We start from the raw sequence: 15,718 nt of genomic DNA, 5'->3' as shown, positions 1-15,718 counted from the left end.
GCGGTCCCGCCATACCACACTTGTGACAAATCAAGTTTGGTGAACTGTTGACCCCTGACAGTCTTGTAAAATAAATCTTGCACTTTGGGCAAAGGGTAGAGGAGACTGGGGACGGTTGCAACAAGTCTTATTTCTCCAATTAGAAACATGCTAGAGTGATGATACTCATACTGTACATGCTCAGTTAGGCCCTCTCTCCACCAGAGAGAAACTATACAGTTTCATCATCTGCTGCTGCATTTATTGAAAAATAACTGTTTTGAAGGTATGAAAGTAATTTTTTTTGCAAGTTATTTTTTTGACTTACTGTCCATAGCTTTTATTTTAATTAATCAAAACATACCTAGTTCAGATCATTGTGGTGTTGACTTTTAAAAAGTATTGTTAGCATGTTTCCCTGACTCTTTGAATAGCTAGCACATGGTGTTCTGTCATGGCTGGCAGGTCAGGGACGGTTGCAACAACTTGTTGCAACCGTCCCCAAGCCAACCAGCCATATTGAAATAGATTACATATCATTACTTTTTAACATTTTTAGTTCAGAATCAGCACATTTTTTTCAGTTTAAGTCCGAAGTATTCTGCTATACAGCTTAACTGTAGTTTATGGATTTAAAAATAGAAATAATCTGTTTTTTCCAGTATGCCAAGAGTGAGGAAGAGAGTTACTAACAGAGGGGTTCCCCTCGAAATTTTGGAACAAGCTTCAAACGTAATTAGGAATGAGGGCAGGACAGTCGCCAAGGACTTTTCCATCTGTCATACCACCTTATTTCGATTCCATAAGAAAAGAGAGAAGCTTGCAAGTGAGGGATCAGATAAGTTACCACGTGCAGGGTACTGGACCATCAGAAGAGTCTTCTCAGAAGACCAAAAGAGGAGTCTAAGACAGTATTTACAAAGGGCAGCAGACTTACAGTATATTATGGGTTAAGTCCTAAAGAGGTAAGAGAAATTAACAGAAATGTATAAAGAGAGTAAGAGGGTGAGAGGGTTAGGGTAATATCGGTAAAAAGTGAAAGATAATAAAAACTATTTACATTTTATAACATTTTATTTCAGGTTCGTAGGCTTGCATTTCAACTCGCCTCTCACTATACGTGCAACTTTCCCTCACAGTGGAATGAGGCCTGTATGGCTGGTGTTGACTGGTTTAATGGTTTTTTAAAACGGCACCCAACTCTCTCAATAAGACGTCTTCAAGCCACAAGCCTTTCGAGGGCAACCAGTTTTAATGAAACAAATGTTAACAATTTTTTTAACAATTTAAGCCAGGTTTTGGACAAACACAAGTTTCAGTCACAAAACATATGGAACATGGATGAAACTGGGATAACAACTGTTCAAACTCCCGACAGGGTTGTGGCAAGACGTGGTGACAGGCAAGTTGGTGCAGCTACCTCAGCAGAAAGAGGCACACTTGTCACACTAGCTTGTACAATCAATGCACTTGGTAACTGCATACCCCCAATGTTCATTTTCCCACGTGTGCATTACAAATCTCATTTTGTTCGGGATGGCCCACCTGGCTGTATTGGGACAACCAACGCATCTGGGTGGATGCAAGAAGCTGACTTTCTTGTTTACTTGAAACACTTTCAGCTACACACAAAGAGTTCCTCAGACTCCAAAGTTCTTTTAATTCTTGACAATCACCCATCCCACCTGTCAATAGAAGGCATCAACTTCTGCCGCAGCCATGGAATTGTTTTGCTATCCTTCCCCAACCCCCCCACTGCTCTCACAAATTACAGCCACTTGACAGGAGTGTATATGGGCCATTAAAAAGAGTTGTAACAATTCGTCTCGAGCACTAGCCTGAGAGTATTGCTACCACTATTCTGACCTAGCTAAAGGCAGATGTTAAAAGGATAGGCCAATATCACACCTTAATAAATTTCCCGTATAGCCTTTATTCTAATAAAAACAATCCCTTAATATCAATGCATTTATATGTCACTGCACACCATAGTCCATCAAATAAACAACAAATAGAAAAACAATCCCTTACACATGGATCGCCCGCCCGAACCTAAGTAACCCTTAATTTGCAGCGCCACACACATATACATGTATCTACACATCAAAAGTATTCATTCCCCCAATTCCCGTTCCAGCGATAATAAATAGATCCGCCGATAGTCCACTGTAATACTCCCGTAACGGCCGTCAAGCTGATGCGGAGTCCTGAAAATAGCGGACTATATATCCAATCTCCTCTTCGTCTTAAAAGACGTACAGTCAGACTTGCGCCATGATTAAATTAAAGTAAGTCCGTTTTGATAGCTCACCCAAGTCCGTAGGTAATAGCAGAACGATCGATTCCCAGGTACTAAAGAGAAGACCATCCACCTTCTGACAGGACTGATAGGAGCTCCTAGGCTTTTCCCATGGCCAGAGCAGAAGCTGATCTGCCTTTTCTGTTATCCGATGCTCTTCTTTTCCTTTCTTCTCTCACCTCTCTTCACTCTTTAAAACGGAGCGCTTTATGCAAATTACTCCTCGAACAAACCAGAAGTTCCACCTCTGGGGCACCGCTGTCAATCTCTGTCGGAAGACTGTTCCCCCCCCCAACAACCGATCGACAGCAGAAAACATTATTCTTTATGTGGCAGCGCTACAGAGTTGTCAACTCAGCCTGTGATTATTGGAAGAAGACCCACCCGGGGATGACAATGACAATTTATGATATCCCAGGCATTGTCAGAATGTCCCTGCTACTGGCAGCAACACCTACAAATGGGCAGGCAGAATTTAGAGGCACAGGAATTTGACCATTTAATAGGGATATATTCCAAGAATGTGACTTTGCTCCATCAGTAGTCACTGATCGCCCTCTTGCCCTATCTGCTGTGCCTTCTGGGACACCTCCTCCATCAGGACCACCTGCTGTCCCTCCAGGGCCAACTGCTAATGTGTCTCCTCCAACAGAGTCACTTGCATTTGTGCCTTCTCCAACAAGAACACCTCCTCCAACTGAGCCACCTTCATTCTGTCCATCCCCATCAAGACGATCAACCTCTAGGATGAGTGAGCCTACAGATGACTTCTCACCTGAAGCTATACGGCCACATCCCAAAGCAGGACCCAGAAAACAAAGTACAAAAGGCAGGAAACGACGTTCTACTGCTATTCTTACAGACACTCCTGTGAAGGAGGCATTAGAGATGGAAAAAAACAAAACTCTGCCACAGAAAGCAAAAAAAAAGAATAACAAAAAACTACGCAGAGAAGTATAAAGAAAACAGAGAAGAATACGAATCTGAAGACGAAGATGAAGTTCTGGCTAGATATAGTCGGGCTCACCTCGACGCACAGCTTGGACTCTGGAACCAATCTCCTTGAGAGGGGCCGGACTCTGTACCACTCTGGAGTTGCCCCCGGTGAGAGGCGCCGAGCGGGTGTGGGTATACTTATTGCCCCCCGACTTGGAGCCTGTACATTGGGGTTTACCCCAGTAGACGAGAGGGTAGCCTCCCTTCGCCTTCGGGTGGGGGGACGGGTCCTAACTGTTGTTTGTGCGTATGCACCGAACAGTAGTTCAGAGTACTCACCCTTTTTGGAGTCCCTGGAGGGGGTGCTAGAGGGCATACCTTCTGGGGACTCCCTCGTTCTGCTGGGAGACTTCAATGCTCACGTGGGCAATGACAGTGAGACCTGGAAGGGCGTGATTGGGAGGAATGGCCCCCCCGATTTGAACCCAATTGGTGTTTTGTTATTGGACTTCTGTGCTCGTCACGGATTGTCCATAACGAACACCATGTTCAAGCATAGGGGAGTTCATATGTGCACTTGGCACCAGGACACCCTAGGCCTCAGTTCGATGATCGACTTTGTGCTCGTGTCGTCGGACTTGCGGCCACATGTCTTGGACACTCTGGTGAAGAGAGGGGCGGAGCTGTCAACTGATCACCACCTGGTGGTGAGTTGGCTTCAATGGTGGGGGAGGATACCGGTCAGGCCTGGTAGGCCCAAACGTGTTGTGAGGGTCTGCTGGGAACGTCTGGCAGAGCCCCCTGTCAGAAGTAGCTTCAACTCCCACCTCCGGCAGAACTTTGACCATGTCCTGAGGGAGGTGGGGGACATTGAGTACGAATGGGCCATGTTCCGTGCCTCTATTGTTGAGGCAGCTGACCGGAGCTGTGGCCGTAAGGTGGTCGGTGCCTGTCGTGGCGGCAATCCCCGAACCCGTTGGTGGACACCGGCGGTGAAGGATGCCGTCAAGCTGAAGAAGGAGTCCTACCAGTCTCTTTTGTCCTGTGGGACCCTGGAGGCAGCTGATAGGTACCGGCAGGCCAAGCGGAATGCGGCTTCGGTGGTTGCTGAGGCAAAAACTCGGGCATGGGAGGAGTTTGGGGAGGCCATGGAGAACGACTTTCAGACGGCTTCGAGGAGATTCTGGTCCACCGTCTGGCGTCTCAGGAGCGGGAAGCAGTGCAGTGTCAACACTGTGTATGGTGGGGATGGTGCGCTGCTGACCTCGACTCGGGACATTGTGGGTCGGTGGGGGGAGTACTTCGAAGACCTCCTCAATCCCAATAACATGCCTTCCAATGAGGAAGCAGAGCCTGGGGACTCAGAGGTGGGCTCCCCCTCTCTGGAACTGAGGTCACCGAAGTGGTCAAAAAACTCCTTGGTGGCAGGGCCCCGGGGGTGGATGAGATACGCCCGGAGTTCCTCAAGGCTCTGGATGTTGTAGGACTGTCTTGGCTGACACGCCTCTGCAACATCGCATGGACATCAGGGACAGTGCCTCTGGATTGGCAGACCGGGGTGGTGGTCCCCCTCTTTAAGAAGGGGGATCGGAGGGTGTGTTCCAACTACAGAGGGATCACACTCCTCAGCCTCCCTGGAAAAGTCTATTCAGGGGTCCTGGAGAGGAGGGTCCGTCGGATAGTCGAGCCTCGGATTCAGGAGGAACAGTGTGGTTTTCGTCCTGGTCGCGGAACAGTGGACCAGCTCTACACCCTTTGCAGGGTCCTGGAGGGTGCATGGGATTTCGCCCAACCAGTCTACATGTGTTTTGTGGACTTGGAAAAGGCATTCGACCGTGTCCCTTGGGGAATCCTGTGGGGGGTACTCCGAGAGTATGGGGTACCAGATCCCCTTGATAAGGGCTGTTCAGTCCCTGTACGATCGGTGCCAGAGCTTGGTCCGCATTGCCGGCAGTAAGTTGAACCCGTTTCCAGTGAGAGATGGAGTCTGCCAGGGCTGCCCTTTGTCACCAATTCTGTTCATAACTTTTATGGACAGAATTTCTAGGTGCAGCCAGGGCGTTGAGGGGGTCCGGTTTGGTGGGCTCAGGATTGGGTCACTGCTTTTTGCAGATGATGTTGTCCTGTTTGCTTCATCAGGCCGTGATCTTCAGCTCTCTCTGGATCGGTTTGCAGCCGAGTGTGAAGCGGCTGGGATGAGAATCAGCACCTCCAAATCCGAGACCATGGTCCTCAGCCGGAAAAGGGTGGAGTGCCCTCTCAGGGTTGGTAGCGAGATCCTGCCCCAAGTGGAGGAGTTCAAGTATCTCAGGGTCTTGTTCACGAGTGAGGGAAGAATGGAGCGTGAGATCGACAGGCGGATCGGTGCGGCATCCGCAGTAATGCGGGCTCTGCATCGGTCTGTCGTGGTGAAAAAGGAGCTGAGCCGCAAGGCGAAGCTCTCAATTTACCAGTCGATCTATGTTCCTACCCTCACCTATGGTCATGAGCTATGGGTAGTGACCGAAAGAACGAGATCGCGAATACAAGCGGCTGAAATGAGTTTCCTCCGCAGGGTGTCTGGGCTTTCCCTTAAAGATAGGGTGAGAAGCTCAGTCATCCGGGAGGGGCTCAGAGTAGAGCCGCTGCTCCTCTGCATCGAGAGGAGTCAGATGAGGTGGCTCGGGCATCTGATCAGGATGCCTCCTGGACGCCTCCCTGGTGAGGTGTTCCGGGCACGTCCAACCGGGAGGAGGCCCCGGGGAAGACCCAGGACATGCTGGAGGGACTATGTCTCTCGACTGGCCTGGGAACGCCTTGGGATTCTCCCGGAAGAGCTAGAAGAAGTGGCCGGGGAGAGGGAAGTGTGGGCATCTCTGCTCAAGCTGCTGCCCCCGCGACCCGACCTCGGATAAGCGGGAGACAATGGATGGATGGTGTCTTGAAGGTTATTCAAAATCCAGGGAAGTGTGGCTGCAGTGCTGGATGTGCAAATCCTGGGCACATAAAGCCTGCACACCTGGAGGTGATGTTTACACATGCCACAACTCTCAATCTAACTAAAAGAGTCGCATTCTTTTGTTCTTGTTGTTTGTAGAAAGGTTCACTGGAAGCCAGTTCCCAAAATTGTTCTTCTAACTGGCAGATTTCTACTGTTAGTCAGTATAGACGTGTGGTACTTTATATGAGGGGTGATTAGCCACTGTTTAGGAATATCTGTGCAACTTTATTTGGGTTGTATTTGATATTCTCAATATTGTACAATAAATGAATGTTTAAATACTGTTAATAAGTAAGAATTATATTATAATTGTTCTAGTAACTAGCAGATTTATCCTGAGAGCCAGTAGAATTGTTGGGGTGACTTTAAATTCACTTTGTATTCAATATTTTTTGACTTGTTTCAAAGCAGATCCATGTTTGGACAATAAATGCATTTTTAAAAAAATCCCCTGTGACATAAAAATACAGAACTTTCAATATGAATAAAAATCTACTTTAATATTATTGTATAATTGTAGATTTACACAGTACTATGCAAGTTCAGAGAAAAAGCAAAGGTAAATTATTGAAATTTAATATATGTTTAACATGTTGCAACCGTTGCAACATCTGACTTCTTCAGTTCAAATCAATATTGTGCAGGATATGTAAAATATAATTAACTACAAGTACTATGGGTAATTAGCAGACAGATGTAAGTTTATAGTATACAAATTTGGCTGGTGTAGTCCAAACAGTCCCTGAGTACATGAGAGGAATGCAAAAAGTGTTGCCACCGTCCCCAGTCTCCCCTACTGCTCTCTGTCCAAACCCGGGGTGATCGTTACCTTATAATCTCCACAGACTCTCACAGTATTATCTTTCGTTGGAATACAAACAATTGGGGCCGCCCGCTCACTGTAACTAATGAGGGCTAATAACACCTTCACCCTGTCATTTAGACAGCTCCCGTTCTACTGCTTCACGTAGCGCGTATGGCACTGTGCGTGGCTTACAAAATTTTGGTACCACACCATCCTTAACAAAAAGCTTGGCTTTGATTCCCTTAAGTGTTCCTAATTTAGGGTGAAAAACTGTGGAGTACCCGTCACACAACTGGTGACCTTGTTTACATGACACCAGTCTAACCTTAAGCAGCTAATCCAGTCTCTACCCATCAATGCTGGCCTGTTTCCTTTAACCACCAGGAAGTCTAAAATTTTTACACATTCTGTACATTTTACCAAAACAGTGATTTTTCCTTTAGAGAAAGCATTTCATTACTATAAGTCTTCAAATTACAATTAGCAGGGCTTAAGGTTATCTTTTTAAATTTACAATTGTACAGTTTCTCAGAAATGACGGATACAGCTGCACCTGTATCGATCTCCATTTTCACTCGGACCCCACTTATACTCACATATACATAGTAGGGCTTATTACTGTCTCTGGTAGTCTCTAAAGAAAATAACTCAGTTCCTCGTATGTCACCTTCAAACACCGGGCTGTAGTCTGTTGTCAAATCACACTGTAAAAAATAACGCGTTGAAAGTACTTAAAAAGAATAAGGCAACAAATTACAAGCAATATTTTTGAGTAGATTTAATATACTGCACTATTGAGTAAACTTAATTTATTAATTTACTCAAATTTACCTAAAAGAAATGAGTTTGATTAAATATAAGTAGTGGCAAAAATGGTTTATTTTACTCCGATTTTCATTTGAATTACAGTACTAAAAAAAAAAAGAGTAATAATGCAACACTGGACAGTAACGACTGTATAACAAATACATGCTAAAATTCCATATATCTTTATTTATTTGAACATACACAAATAGTCACAACAACGGAGTTGTATTTTCAAAGGAAAATTAAATCAAATGTCTGAGGATAATTTTTACTGAATTACTGACATTCAAATGTCAATGAAAATTTTCTTTTCTTTATTTAAACTTTCTTCAAAAAGTATATCTCAATCAAATAATGTCCCAGGAATGAATGCTATACTACATCCATTAAACAGTGTCATCTCCAGACAGAGGAGCAGTTTCAGCGACAGACTGATGTCACCGTCCTGCTTCACTGACAGACTGAGAAGATCATTCCTCCCCCAAACTATGCGACTCTTCAATTCCACCAGAGGGGGTAAACGTTGAACATTATTCAAGTTATTGTCTGTTTTTTACCTGCATTTTTTATTACTCTTTAATTTAATATTTTTTGCTGCTGGAGTATGTGAATTTCCCCCTGGGATTAATAAAGTATCTATCTATCTATCTATCTATCTATCTATCTATCTATCTATCTATCTATCTATCTATCTATCTATCTATCTATCTATCTATCTATCTATCTATCTAAACAGGAAGGAAACGTACAGAGTGAAGTGAGTGAAATCCTGCGGCAGATGGCGCTCTTCACACGTTCTGCGTTTACGCCAACATATCCCGTTAAATGAATGGCCGCCTTTTCCACTACTTCTCAGTAGGCGATAGCGAAAATCCTGAAATAAAATAGGACGTAGGAAATCAGACATCGCTAAACAAATCACATTATTATAAATTAACCAGAAAATACATTACTTGTGTAGAACACTAATTAAATAAGAAGTCAAATAATACCGTGACGGTTAGGCAAATGTCTTTTTATGTTGTTTACACTGCGGTGGGTTGGCACCCTGCCCAGGATTGATTCCCTGCCTTGTGCCCTGTGTTGGCTGGGATTGGCTCCAGCAGACCCCCGTGACCCTGTGTTCGGATTCAGCGGGTTGGAAAATGGATGGATGGATGGATGGATGTTGTTTACAGGTCGTACTTTAGGACAAACGCCATAGCGTTCTCAAACTTATCTCAAAGTGTCATTTTCTTTTTCTGTGTAAAATAAAATTTTAAACGATTAAAAAAAAATATGAACATATGTAACTATCCGAGAAATGTGCCTGCTTTTTAAAGCAAACCAACGAGGTAGGTTGTTACGGTAGAAAGACGCTACCTTGCCCGCCATGTTTCCCACATGAAGGGAAAGGTTTCGTGAAAATAACAAATGCTTACATCTGTAACTATACGAAATGAAATACTAGTTATTATTCATTACGGAATTAATATGCTTTATACTTACACATTCGTAGTAAAATAACTCTTGTTATGGATAAGCGTTACAGCTGAATGCGTTGTTGTAAAGACCAAGAAACCGATGTGAGAGGAAGTGCAGTGTCATTAAATTTAACTTAACTTAAATGTGTTTAATTCACAGTATAGTTTTTTTACTTAGAATAAGTTATAAAAAATGTTTACATTTTAAGAAAAATAATAAGTTAACATTATTCATATTTTTTTTATTGAATTAGAATTAAATAATCAATAAAAAGGGTAAACCCCATTTTTATTTATTAAAGTAATGATTATTTTGCGTATAGTTAGCTATTTTTTATTATTATTTTTCACACATGCAAGATTTATTTTTTACAGTGCAGCTTCTTGTCCTTGTATCTCAAACTGCTTTAAGGAAAGCCTTTCAGCGTCCCTGTGCTGAGGCGCCCCACCACCAAGCGGTCCTGCGTGTATCCTTCGCTGAAGTGCTGCAGAGGCGGTGTCTGTTTCATCAACATCCAGGTGCCTTGTCCACTTTGCAGGTTTATTATTTTGGCCTTCCTGGCGTGCACGGCAAGCGCGAGTGTTATGGCCTCTCTTCTTGCACTCCATGTCTTTATATCTGCAGTTATCAGGTAGGTGACCCTCGCCATTGCATCGATAACACGCTTTCTCTGCGACCTCCGGTTTCTTTCCAAAACCTTTAGTTTTCATGGTCAACTTTTCTTTTAAGACGTTAGTTTTAAGTGTCCTCTGATCAAATTGTTGCGCACTGTTCTTTATTACTTCGTACGCTAATCCCATTTCAATTGCCAGGGCTAAAGTCAAATCTTTGTTGTGCGCTGCATTCAACAACCTGCCCCTCAGCTCTGCGCTTTTAATGCTTCATCCGAAAAAGTTCCGAATTTGCCGGTCGCTGCTAACTTTCTCAGAAACGCGACATACTCGCTCACTGATTCTCCATCCAGTTGATTTCTAGCATGGAACTTGCATCTCTCGGCTATAAAATTTGTTCTCGGCACGTAGTGTTTTTTCAAAAGCTTTATGAGCTCCGTAAACGTCTTTTGGGTTTCAATGGCGCACAGAAGTCCATCAGCAAACTACTGTATGTGCTTTCTTTCCTACTATTGTTAAAAAGACCGCTTTTGTCTTTTCATCCGTGCGTTGGAGACCATTAGCTTCAAAGTATTGCTCTCGCCTCTCTAAATAGGCTTCGAAACTTTCCTCACTTTCTTCGAAGTGAAAATCTTTCGGCTTACAAAAGCCATATTGCGTTCACTCCTATCCGCTTAACTCGTTGAGAAAAAAAAATGACGTCTCTATTTAATTTTTCCGTCTGCTATATCGACGAAGTCAAGTAAAACCAATTCTATTTATTTTGGCAAAACAAACCCCATCCGATACTCGTCGCCACTGTTCTGTCTTTTACTTACTTCGTGAGGGCTTTTATGCCAAAAATAATGAGCAGCAGACCTTTTAGGTAACAACAAACAGCAGCTTTTTATTTCGATTCCGCCATCAGCTCCCAGCATGCCTTGTTCACAAAACAAAGTTCCCATCCCACTTTTTTAGGGTATCCTTCAATAAGGGCGCGCACATAAAGATGAGCTTCAAAAGGGCGACCTCAATTGAGCGCGGCATTTTAATATTCTTGTTTTCGCCTTTTTATACGTTCAATCATTGCCTTTATCTAATAAATTTTCTGTAATAATTTTGTTGCGTTTGCCTTTATTCGCTGCGCCCTTTTGAAGCTTGCCTTTTTGTGCGCGCCCTTATTGAATAGAACCCTTTTTCAGACCAATCACAAATAGAACATTTGCTTTCTGGGGTTCTGTGCTCAGACACCACAGGGAACTTACTTTGTCATCCGTTATCAACATCTGCCGAGCTGCGGAGCAAACAGATTTGTAAATGAAGGTGCTAACGCAGGCTAAAGCGGGTGACATAATTAACGCCGCGGACATCCGAAAGCCAGCACAACAAGGTACACTCAAGTCCACCAAGTCACGACTTCCGAACAACCCCGGGAGCGGTGACAAGTGCAAGTACTGTGACAGCACACACAACGGAGAAGAGCCACGTGCCCAGCTTTGTCAAGGTGTGCCGACTCTGTGGAACTCTCAACCACTTCACGATGGTGTGCCTTAAAGCGAAACGAGACCGGCGTCAGCTGCATACGGTAGTCACCCAAGCCGAGCTTGAACAGGAGAAAGAGACCATGATGCCACATTCACTCCCCACGTCCATGTCAAATTCGGAGTATGGACATATTTAACTACGCAGGAAAGGACTTTCTGCTGATGGCTGATCACTACTCAGACTTCTGGGAAGTTGAACGATTGCCTGCCCTATCAGCAGACACCACCATTAAGAGATGCAAGACTCAAATGGCCAGGTACTGCCAGCCCGACCGAGTCATCACGGACACGGGTCCGCAATATGCTCGCACTATGTTCCCAAAGTTAACTCGGGAGTGGGGTTTCGAGCACGTTACTTCATCCCCAAGGTACCCTAAAGCTAACGGCAAAGCAGAAAATTGTGAAATTTGTTAAAAGCCTTTTCAGACGAGCGAACCGTGCGGGTAACGACCCATGGAAAGAGATTTTGCTCTGGAGAAACACGCCGACTATGGGCATGGACACCAGCTCTGCACAGCGGCTGATGGCCCGCAGGCTGTGAAAACACCCCACCCGGTGACTGACGCACTGCTCCAACCATGTGTAGCTGCGGATGTCCCTGATAAGCTGCGTTTTAAAAGGCAAGGAACGAGGACCAGCCGGAGCATCCACCTGAAAATGACAGCGCGGCCATCTCATAGACAGGGAAGAAGATGCAAACTGAGAATACATCTGACATCTCGCACTACACACGCAGCGGCAGACGGATTCAGCCGCCGAAAACACTCGACCTCTAAAAATTTACTTGATGTGGTTATGTTTGTTCACTTTCTTGAAATGTTCAAATTAAAAAAAAAAGAATAAAAGTTTTTCTGTATAAATAACTAACACCACAGAAAATGTGCTGGAATACATAGTCGGAAGAAAGGGGCTGTTAAGGGGTTATGGTGCCACCTAGTGGCAGACACTATATAAACAGACTGTAGGCAGTGGACTGTAATGCACAGTTAGAATAAAGCAGACAGAGTTCACTTGTGGAAAACGGCTCTGAGTGGTCTGTACACACAAACAGAGTGCCAACCTGTGTGGAGGCGGCAGAAAGGAGTTCGTGCTGCAGAGTCTCACGAGTGATGGGTGAGCCGGGGAGACAGAAGGAGGTGGGCTGAGATCACGTGACGAGAGACCCTGCATTTGTAACCTCTGTTTTAACGGATTTATTTCTTATGGATTTTATACCCACCTTTCACTGGTTTTAAGGATTTATTTGTGATTTGTTTTTGATAACACTGCACATGTGGACACTTTAGATTTTACTTTTGACTGTTTTTAATAAAAGCACTCGAGCACTTTCCACCATCCCCTGACTTCAATGAGATTTGTCTGCTCATCTCGTCATAACTATCGATGGTGTTGGTTCAACAGACTCCTATGTGGGAAGAGGGAGTCTGGAGGGGCCGACATCATCACATATTACATACTGAAGTCCACATCAGAGTCCATGTTAGTCCTCTTTATTAGTCAAATTGTCCATCCCATAATAAGTTCTCATCTCCTGCTTATCAGAGTTGTGTGAATGTTGTTGGTGAGGAGAATCGACTGACTGATGTTAATCCACGCAAATAATGAATTTTGATTTTTGTCTTTGTCCATGCCAGTAATTTATCAGATTATTCAGTAAAGACCCCACCTGTTAGACTCTCTTAAGGTAACTGAAGTCCACTCAGTCCAAGAAACAGAATCATAGGATTCATTAATAAACACAAGGATTGTAGAAATATGAAAACTTCTTAGAAATTGATAAGAGACAGGACACAAGCCAGACAGACAGACAGGACACCAGACAGACAGACACACACGTAACACACAGCAGGCGCTCGCTGCTCTCGGCTCCCTCACAGTTTTTTAGATTTTCTTGGTTATTCAAGTCGTTTTATCTCAGGATTTGTGAGACTTAATCACATCTGTTGAACAGGCTCGTCTACTCCTGCACCCTATGATTAACACACACAGGTCCTAGTCACACAATTGGGTATAAGTGATGCCCTGATGCCAGTCCCACTCAGACTCATTCCACTTAAGTACATAAGAGTGACCCCTCCAGCCTGTCATTTCTCAGTGTCCCACACTGGCACTCCCTGTCACCAGCACTAACAAATGTACAGATGTCTCTGAGACACATGAAGGCTCGTTTAACATTTGGTTTTATGCCAGTTCCCAACTAGGGGGTCTCACTTCTGCCCCCCTTGCTCTTCTGTAGCCAGCAGACACACCACATGCACTTCAGATCAGGTCATCTACCTCAACCTAAGCATATTCAGGCCTGGCCAGTACTCAGATTGGAGACCATCTAGGAAAAGCTTGGGTGTCTGCTAGAAGAGGTGTTGGTGAGGCCAATAGGGGGCTTACCTGGTGGTCTGAATGTGGATCCCAATGCCCCAGCGCAGTGACAAGGACACTGTGCTGTAGAAATGGTGCTGTCCTTCAGATGAGGTGTAAAACTGAAGTCCTGACTCTCTGTGGTTATTAAAGATCCCTGTGTATCCTCCATGAAGATGTCTTTGCTACATTGCCCTCCAAGGCCTTGTCATTGTGTCCCCCTAATCGTCCCCTCTCTCTCATTAGCTGTTTCTCTCACAAATTCACCATCTAATAGCTCATGTGTGGTGAGCATACTGGTGCAAAAATGGCTGCCGTCACATCATCAGGTGGATGCTGCACATTAGTGGTGGTTGAAGTTGCTCCCCACTCACTGTGTAAAAGACCTTTGAGTAGTGAGAAAAGCACAATAAAAATATAAAGAATTATTATTATTATTCAAGTGCAACCTCTCAGCGTTGATAACACCCTGGGCAAGAAAGCAGCAACTTCCAACATCCGTTGCCCTAATATTTACTTCAGTCACTCAAGAAATAAAGACAAAGTACAGAAATGTCAAAGGAATGTGTCATTTAATAAGCTGGGATGAAATATAAGTGATCAGCGTGGACCTCAGCCTTATCATCTGCAGTGCACCACCTATTGGAATGTAATTCATGTATTAATAAAATGCTGATCTTTGTGATGACATTACAGTTTCAGAACATGCTAACTGATAAATAACAGACTTATTCAGTGCATGGTCACAGATTTGAAATCAAAAACACATGAACTCTGAAGTCTGCATGTCACGGCTGTCCTCAACAGTCCACTCAGGAGTGACTGACAGGTCTTTCCACCAATCAGCTTTCTTCTTTTGTTTCCAGTTGGTACCTGCCTTTTCTGTGCTGTCCTTTCTGATTTTGTCCTCGTCACCTCTGCCATTGAGTGTATTTCATTGATGTCACCTCTTCATTTTGTGGTATACTTTTTAAATTTCTCTGCCTTCTTGCATTTCATAGCCAGTTTACCATTTTTAGAGAAGTCCTTGAAAGACTGAAGCTATACTTACACATTTGAGAGCATCAATGAAATGAAATGTAAAAAGAGTGTGGCCAAAAAATGAAACATAAACTTACAAAATACAGAAAGTCCAAGCAGAGTGAACCAACGCCGAGTAGTGAGGGGTCAAATGTGACCTTCAGTGGTGGGGGTACAGAAGGGGCCACTTCTGCTTGTTGGAGTATTCTGTGAAGTAAATGAAGCTGAAGCTTTGTGTAGCTGACACTCTCTCATAGCAGAGCTTTCTAATCGTCCATCCTGATGTTGGAGTTTATTGAGCGCCTGTGGCCTCCAGCTTGTAGTCTCGACGTGAAGAAACGTTGTCTTGGGTATTGATATGAAGAAGGTGCTGAAGTCAAACTGAAACCTGAACCAGCACATTCAGAGTATACAGCGTCCTTCACACACCACCCCAGGATATACTGACATGGAGCAAAGGGACATCTGTTATATTTTTAAGTTAATTTATCAAATTAACAGCTGGGTCAGCAGAGATCTCTGTGTGTTTCTGCTTTGTCTTCCCTTTTTCTCTTATATGTCAGACAATAAAATCAGTTCATTTCATTTCATTGTGTTGTGCACTTCTAATAAAATTATTATTATAAATAATATTCCTTCTATACATCCATCCATTATCCAACACACTATATCATAACTACAGGGTCACGGGGGTCTTCTGGAGCCAATCTCAGTCAACACAGGACACAAGGCAGGAAACAAAGCCCGGGCAGCGCACCAGCCCACCGCAGTCCTTCTATACAGTAATTGATATTCTTCACAACTGTTGTCCCCCGTGCTAACCCTAGCATGCTGTTGTGATCCCCTCTTCAGGTCTTAAACATTTCTCTTTGAACCCTGAATGTTTCATTTTATTTGTATTTAGATCTTCTGAAATTCTCACTTTTGGACTCACCCTTG

The 15,718-nt window shown here is 44.1% G+C and overlaps 3 protein-coding genes across 4 annotated transcripts in view; 2 read left to right on the top strand and 1 right to left on the bottom strand.

Moving 5' to 3' along the window:
* Nucleotides 1–15,718, top strand: part of LOC114652525 (zinc finger protein 501-like) — a 312,019-nt gene that overhangs the window by 178,036 nt on the left and 118,265 nt on the right. The gene's annotated exons all lie outside the window — the stretch shown is intronic.
* The window catches only part of LOC114652425 (zinc finger protein 883-like), a 281,535-nt gene that overhangs the window by 147,552 nt on the left and 118,265 nt on the right, over nucleotides 1–15,718 (top strand). The window lies entirely within an intron of this gene.
* Nucleotides 14,315–15,718, bottom strand: part of LOC114652501 (gastrula zinc finger protein XlCGF26.1-like) — a 67,712-nt gene continuing 66,308 nt past the window's right edge. The window contains exon 4 of the transcript XR_007934968.1: nucleotides 14,315–14,937. The gene's annotated coding sequence lies outside the window, so the exon portion shown is untranslated. The remainder of the gene's footprint in view (nucleotides 14,938–15,718) is intronic.

Source organism: Erpetoichthys calabaricus, chromosome 5 (assembly GCF_900747795.2).
Source record: "Erpetoichthys calabaricus chromosome 5, fErpCal1.3, whole genome shotgun sequence".
NCBI lineage: Eukaryota > Metazoa > Chordata > Cladistia > Polypteriformes > Polypteridae > Erpetoichthys > Erpetoichthys calabaricus.
Note: the sequence above shows the minus strand (reverse complement) of the source record. Positions and strands in the feature narration are given on the sequence as shown.